Source organism: Myodes glareolus, chromosome 2 (assembly GCF_982192425.1).
Source record: "Myodes glareolus chromosome 2, mMyoGla1.1, whole genome shotgun sequence".
Taxonomy (NCBI): domain Eukaryota; kingdom Metazoa; phylum Chordata; class Mammalia; order Rodentia; family Cricetidae; genus Myodes; species Myodes glareolus.
The window spans coordinates 116,133,643-116,141,790 of NC_142027.1; positions in this window are offsets into that span (position 1 = coordinate 116,133,643).

Here is an 8,148-nt window from a genome sequence, read left to right on the forward strand (position 1 = left end):
AGAAATTTACATTCGCTGGTGATGTGTGAGGGGAAAGATGCAGGGAAGGGAAGTAATGCAATGGAGAAATTGGCATCTGGGCTGGCATCATAGCCCAAGCTGGGAACACTTGGTGGCTGAAGCAGGAGAATTATGAGTTGGAGTCCAGCCTTGACTGCAAAACAAGACTCTGTAGGAAGGAAGGAAGGGTGGGCAAGTGGACAAGACCAAGGTCAGCATGGGAAGGAACTAGCTGGAGCATGGACCCTGGAAGCTCTGACTCATTGAGGCCATTAGTGGAACAATCTACCCCTCGTGCCTTATCGTTCCTCTGCCAATTCTGATGTTGCTTATTGATTTAAAGGGGAAATTATCACATTAAGTACTTTTTGCTCCAGTCATGAACGGAAACCTGCTACTAAGTTACTATTTCATATCTTCGTTAAAGCACTGGCTTAGTCCCAAAATGATTAATCCGGGTGGTGTTCATAAACTTTCGTTGCCCCGTCAATTTTTAAAATTTAATTTGTATGTTTATGAGGTTTTGCCAGCATGTGGCTGTGTACCACATGCATGCAGTGCCTCCAGAGGCCAGAAGAGGGCACCAGATTCTCTGGAACTGGGGTTACAGAAGGTTGTGAGCTGTCCTGTGGGTTCTAGGATTTGAGCCAGGGTCCTCTGGAAGAACAGCCAGTGCTCTTAACCACTGAGTCACCTCTCCAGCCCCTGCCCCAGCTTGTCATTGGCGATTACGATGTCTGAAGCTCCACATGGCCATGTTTCATCTTACACCACTGTCCTCTGGCCTCCTTTGTCTCCAAATTTGTGTTGGTCTGAAACACAAGCTGGGCAGGAGGGAAGGGGATAGAGAATTATCTTGGAAAGAAGGGCCTGTGGAGTTGGGTTCATGCTTTTTCTGGGAAGGCATGAACAAATGTCTCTTCCCCACAGATGGACACAGAAAACAGACCAAGGACACCGTCCCACCTAAGCCTGCCTTACCGGACCACTGTGTTTAATTAGGAATCCCGACATAAGAACAGTGGCATGGACAATTTATGGACAACCACGACACTGAAGAGCAGACCTCACAGCACACAGCATTTGATATCCCAGGCTGACCCCAAGCTCATTATGCAGCAGAGGTTGACTATGAACTTCTGATCCTCCTGCCTCCACCTCTCCAGGCATGAATGGACCACCACCCCTGGCTCGAGGCCTGTCCTGACTGTGGTTGGCATACTGTTTTCAGTACAATGCACTATTTCTTCCAAAGCCAGAATTCAGGGTCTTGGGAATCAAGGGGACAGAATGCAGAGTGTGGGCCACTAAAGTTTCGCTTCTTGTCCCCATGACACCAAAATTGGTTTTTTACTATTTTGGATTTGGCCTGATCTCTTTATTTCTCGGTGCCTAACTAGCAGCCCCTGCTGCTATCCTGAGATCACCCTCTAAGGCACACAGCTGCGGAGAGGCCAGCTCAGTTAGGTCTGTAGGAATTGTGCCCGTCTTCTCTCCTGCACACACATGACTGCAGGGCTTTGACGTGGACCGCAGACCAGCAGAGCTCAAGTGTAGACGATGGATTCTCAGGTTTCCCTGGGGGTCTTACCCGGTCTGCTCTCAGGACATCAACTCCTGCCTCCTGTGTCCTCGGAATCGCCACAAGCTTCTGCTCGAAGCCGAGGCTTCCCTAGCCCTTCCTTCAGCTCACCCTTCAGACTGCATTTGTATCGTGCCTGCTCTGTCTCTCTCGGTGCTGTGATGGGGGGGACACAGTGGAGAGGCGCACAAGTGTAGGTTTTAGGGTACTATTTTGATTATAAGAGGCGATGATGAGATAAAGGAAGTCTCCAGATTCGGGTGAGGAATACCATTTGCTAGGCAAGGCACCGAGTTGGGAATTGGCCTGAGGCTTTGCTGTATCGTGTCTTCAGTTTGTCCGGGTCATGGAGTGAAAGTGAAGCCATATGAAGATAAACTGCCCAAGAGTGGAGTTCACAGGGTTCTTGGGGGTGAACTAGAGAAACTCGAACTGATACCAAAACCTTTGGGAGGACCATGGCTGAAAAGGTAGGCCAGTGATTAAGAGCACTTTGTTGTTCCTGCTAAAGACCTGGGTTTAGTTCCCAGCACCCAGAATCTCCAGCACCTTCTGGTCTTCCTGAGAATGGCATGTGTGTATTTATGTGCACTGCCTGGCATCTGTGGAGGGCAGAAGAGGGTGTCAGATCCTCTGAAACAGGAGTTATAGACAGTTGTTAGCCTTCATGTGGATGCTGGGAAACAAACACCCTCTTCTGGCTGCTGGAGGTCTGAGGTATATGTGGAGTACATAGATGGAATAGATGGACGTGCAGGCAAAACTCATCTGCCTAAAAACATTTTTAAAAAAGGAAAATAAAAGCCAGGTGGTGGTGGTGCACACCTTTAATCCCAGCACCCAGGAGGCAGAGGCAGTTGGATCTCTGAGTTTGAGGCCAGCCTGATCTATAGAGTTAGTTTCAGGACATTGAGGGCTATACAGAGAAACCCTGTCTTGAAACAATCCTGCTCAAAAACAAAACAAAACAAAAAAACTCACCTGGAATCAGGCATGATGGTGCACGCTGATTCCAGCATGCAGGGGTTGGGGATTAGAGGCAGGAGAAGCCCTGCAAGTTTAAGGCTAGCCTGATCTATATAGAGTTCAGGCCAGCTAGGACTACACAGCAAGACCTTCCGCCCTCTGTACTGACGAACTACACTTTGCCCAAGATGAGACAAAACAAACCATTCCTCCTGTAAGGTGCTCCTGGCAGGTATTTGGTTGCAGAATTGAGAAAGGCAATAGATTCAGGAGGCAAGTGGGGGCTCAGCTAAACCAAGTGGTGTCTGTAGCACACAGTTGGAAGATTTCAGACGACAACATGGATGGATTGAAGATATGAGTCGGAGAGGACGCAGTGGGCTGTGTGTAAGTGAATGGTGACCGCCGGGGATGTGCTGGCTGCAGTGGAAACTGATGAAGATGTGTGCAGCAGAGAGGAGTAAAGAGCGCCCACTCTTACATAGACATGAAAGAAGTAATATTCAACGCTGAGGAAAGCAGCCTAGACAAGATTATAAAGAAGGGTCAGCCAACACAGAAATGTGATAGTTATCAACGGGTTGTCTCTCGGCAGCAAATTCACCTTTCATTGTCTTTTCAAGAAGAGGGCAATAGAAACGGAGAAACGGGAAACCTTTCGATTTTTACAAAAGTGATATTCCTCTTTGTCGGTAGTGGGCGCTGGTGAGCCACGGAAGAGTTCAGACATTTCTTTGCCTTCGTGGAAATGCAGGGTCCAGCAATAGCGCAGTTAGCAGCACGCTTCTCCCGTGGTTTTATTCTGAAGTGTCCCCCGAGCAAGCATCCAGGGACTTCTCTGTTACTCTGTAAGCCATGGCCGTGACTTCTCCAACAAGAACTGGGCCTCAGTTTGGAGGGAGAAAGGAATTTTTCCTTTGACCTCTAACCCAACTCTAGGTAAGGGTTAAACTTCTTTACAGTCCTGACCCCTAAGGATAGGCCTTGACATTTTATATGGCTGGGCATACGGGTATATGAAATAGGTACACAAGTCAAACACTTCCTGAAAATAAATCATTAAAGAATTAATTTTAGGGTAATCCTTTGGTGCAGATATACAATTTTATCATCATTTATAAAAGACGAAGGCAAATTTGCATTCTAGTAAGATGAACAAAGAACTAAATCTTAGCTGAATATTCGATGCTGCAAGACAGAGCATCTCCAACGGCGTTCCAGAGCTCCTCAGTGCTGAGAACGCTGCTTCACATACATACATAGCACAGAATGGTAGAATGCACAGGTTTATTTAAGAAATTGTAGCAGAGCCAGTGAGAGGGTCCTCCTGAGAACCCCAACACGCTGACTGTCTTCAGGCTGCCCATGACCCCACGTGCTGTGGTGGAAGTGTGCCCCCCCCCACCCCGCACCCAGTGAATGAAGTCAAAGCAAACCACAATGGCATCGGGGTCTAGATGCGTGTGGTGGCACATGCCTGCAATCCCAGCTACTTGGGAGGCTAGCCTAGGCTAGATGAGAGAAGTTTGAGGTGGGGAGAAGGCTGCGGCTGCGACACGGTAGTACTGGCGTCCCCAGCACTGTATAAACTAGGAAGGTGGTTCATGTCTGTAATCCAGAAAGGAAGTGGAGGAGGGAGATTAGGAGGTTTTGTTGTTTTTTTTTTCCGGGGGGGAGAGGGAGGGCTAGGTCTTTTTTTTGAGACAGAGTTTCTCTGTGTAACAGTCCTGGCTGTCCTAGAACTCACTCTGTAGACCAGGCTGGCCTCGAAGTCACAGAGATACACCTGCCTTTTAAAGGTGTGCACCACCACCTTTAAAAGAATAGGAATTACTGATCATCCTTGGCCACCCAGTGAGCTTCAGCCCCACCTGAGATACATGAGAACCTGTCAAAAAACAAATTAATGGCCAGGTGGTGGCGGCGCACACCTTTAATCCCAGCACTCGGGAGGTAGAGGCAGGTGGATCTCTGTGAGTTCGAGGCCAGCCTGGTCTACAAGAGCGAGTTCCAGGATAGCTAGGGCTGTTACACAGAGAAACCCTGTCTCGAAAAACCAAAATAAAATAAAATAAAATAAAATAAAAAACAAATTAATGGTGAGGTATGATGACTCATAACTGTAATTCCAGCCCTCAGAAGGTTGAGGCAGGAGGATTGCCATGAGTTCCAAGCCAGTCAGGGAATGTGAACCTGTATCAACAAAAATATTATAAGATAGAGCAAGGTGTAGTGATACATACTTGTAATCCCAGTGCCTGGGATATGGAGGCAGGAACATCAGGAGCTTGAAGTCACCCTTGGCTATACAGCAAGTCTGAGGCCGGGTGAGGCTATAGGAGAGCACCTCAAAACTAAAACAAACCCGAACTCAAAATCAAATCACAGGCTCTAACACAGCAGGGGACTCCTCTAAGTCATGCTCTGTGAAAGGGTGAATCCTATCGTGGAGGGCAGAAAACTCTGGAAAATTTGCACGGAATCTCCTTTCACTTTGCACCCTCGAGGCATGAAGTATTTCTGGATGGTTCCAAGTCTTTCACACAGTTGGCTGGATTTTCCTCTGGCACACAAATGTCCATTTGGTGACAGGTGGCATGCAGTCACAATTCCACTGTCTCTAAAGGCTGGAGCCAGAAGAGTCTTTGATCCCACAGGTTCAAAGCTAGCTGGGAAACATGAGACCCTGCCTCCAGCTTGGCACTACTGAGCAGTAACAGAGCCTTCCAGAGGTGGGGCCTATCAAGGGGCTTTAGGTTCTCAGCCGTCCTAACCCTGTGACCCTGTAATGCAGTTCCTCAAAGTGTGGTGGCCCTCCTCACCCCCAATCATAAAATTATTTTTGTTGCCACTTCGTAACTGTAATTTTGCTACTGTTATGACTTGTAATGTGTTTTGTACTGTTATGAATCCTATCTGTGTTTTCCTATGGTCTTGGGCAATCCCTGTAAAAGGGTCATTTACCCTCAAAGGGGTTGAGACCCACAGATTGAGAACCGCTATTTTAGATCCCTCAAGACAGATTCTAGGGCTCTGATCTCTTCTCCTTCCTAACCATGTAGTGAATGGCTTTGCTCCACCACAGGCTCAAAATCAATCTTTTCTATGAATTGATTATCTCTGGTAGTTTTTACATTTTTTTATTCATTCATTCATTCATTCATTCATTCGAGTGTGGACACGTGCATGTGAATGCAGGGACCCAGGGAGGCCAGTACCCAAGGTCAGATCCCCTGAAGCTAGAGTCACAGGTGGTTGTGATCTGCCTGACATCTGCACTGGGACCCAAACTCAGGTCCTCTGAGAGTACGATGCGCTCCACCCCTGGTAGGTTTTGCAGAACAGGAAGTTGATACAGGTGGATCCCAAGGTCAGTGTTCGGGCAGAAATCTTTGCCATTCAGTCGTTAAGCCACCCCAATCCAAAGGCTAATCCAAAAATGTGGCTGTGATCTTATGTTGGGGAGTGTGAGATTTTGGAAGAGGAAGTACAGCTCTGGCTACTGGATCGAGTGGGTACCCCCAGTGTGTGAATTCTACAGTAGCACTGTCTGGTTCCTAGACTTTAGAAGCAGGTCTTCGCTGAAGCAGAAATGAAGCTAAGTCACCAGAGAGTAAGAGCCCTCCAAAGTGACTGGGGGAGAAGCAGCTGCTCAGGTTAACAACCTTCATCCGCTTCCTTCTCACACGTGTGGGCTTCGTTTCAAGGTCACGAGAGGAAGGTAGCACATGTCTGTCATTCCAGCACTTAGAAGGCAGAGGCAGGGGGATTTTTGCGAGTGTGAGGTTGGCCTGGGCTCCACAGGAAGCTCCTTTCTCAAACAAAACACCTGTCAAGCAGAGATACAGAGAAGGGAAATAGGAAGAAGGAAAAGGAGGGAGGTGGGGAGAGCGAGCGAAAGAACACAACAGGATACAAAGACGTGAAGGGGTCCTGCTGTAGATACGACAAACCAAAAACGAACTGGTAGGTAAATTCCGTCAAGACACCTTCATCAAGCCAAAGGTTCGCACAGGAGGATAGAAAGCCTGAGTCTAAGGGCCACGAGCCGAAGCCAGACCTGGAGCAACTGAGCATACAGCTCGGCTCTTCCAACCCCACAGGTCCCTGGGAGAGAGGTCATATCCTGAGATAGCCCCTCACATGTGAAATGCCCAGTGTGTGTGTGTGTGTGTGTGTGTGTGTGTGTGTGCAGATAGTTCCAGAAGGCTGCAGTTCCACTAGCGCAGGCTTTCCCAGACCCCGGGCCCAACCAGCATCACTCACCATGGAGGTCATCTTGACTTCGCTATCCCAGGAGCAAGGCCTTCCTCCACCTCACAGACACTTGTCTCAGTCACAAGGACAATCAATGTCAAGGTGGGGCCTACAAGTGACCCCAGAACTCAGGCGGCCGAAGCAGTGGAATTCCAAGGTTAAGGCCTTAATAAGCTCCATGAGAGCCTGCTTCAAAAGAGAAAAATTTAAAAATGGCTATAAATTGGGGGGCCCTTTAATGTTCTGAGTTTAAGATTTCCTTCAATTAAGAGTCATGGTTTTCAGAGGTCTTGAACCAAGGTAAAGCTGACTGAGCAAAAGAAAATACATACTGTGTGATACATCTTGGCTCCCAATGCCAGTAGGATGAAGGAAGAGGTGGGGTGTGTGTGTGTGTGTGTGTGTGTGTGTGTGTGTGTGTGTTCTAATTGGCGGAGGCACTGCAGGGGGTGGGAGGATATAGAGGGACTGGGAGGTGAGTGGAATTAGTTTGCATGATGTAAAATTCCCACGGGTTCCTGGATCAAAGTTGTCGTCGTATGCCTTGGAACCTTGCCTTTCAAGGTTCCATGCTTAGGCCCCAGAGGCAGCTACTGAATTGCATGAGGGAGCCTGGCTCTGCTCCGTGGGTTCACCCGGAGGCCCATTTCCAGTGGCTAAGGTGTTGCTCACAGCTTTAGTTAACAGATAGACCAATAGGAGGTTTGAGGGAAGCAAAGAGATCAGTGGTTCTCAATCTTCTCAATGCTCCAGCCCCTTAGTACAGTTCATGTTGTGATCCCTAACCGTAAAATGTTCATTGCTACTTCACAACTGTCATTTTGCTACTGTTATGAATCATAATGCCAATATCTGATACATGCATGACCCCTGTGAAAAGGTTGGTTGACCCCAAGGGGTCGCGACCCACAAGTTGAGAACCATTGTACTAGACAGTTGTGCAGCCCTAGAAACTTCAGAACTCATCTGCAGGGTTAATCCAGGAAATGATTCCAAGGAGTGTCCTGATGAGGTTAGCCAGGGAGGTGCCACACTCTGCTTTCTGGGAAAACAAATTCCACTCATTTCCTCGGGGGTCTTGGACTTAAACACTGAGGCTCATACATGCTTAGAGCTACTATTTCTCCCTTGAGAAAGAAGTGGTGATTGGACAGAGCGTTCTCCCCTGGGCACTTTCAACAGGGACTGAACAGTGCTTGTGCTGGCGCGGGCGCGCTCCTGTCTGAGCTCCCATAGGGCCTTCTCAGGGTGGCTTCCCCTCGACTTCGTTAGCCCAGAAGTCCAGCACTGGTATTTTTATTTTATTGTGGCATCCCCAACACCAGATCTAAAGCAGTGGTCAA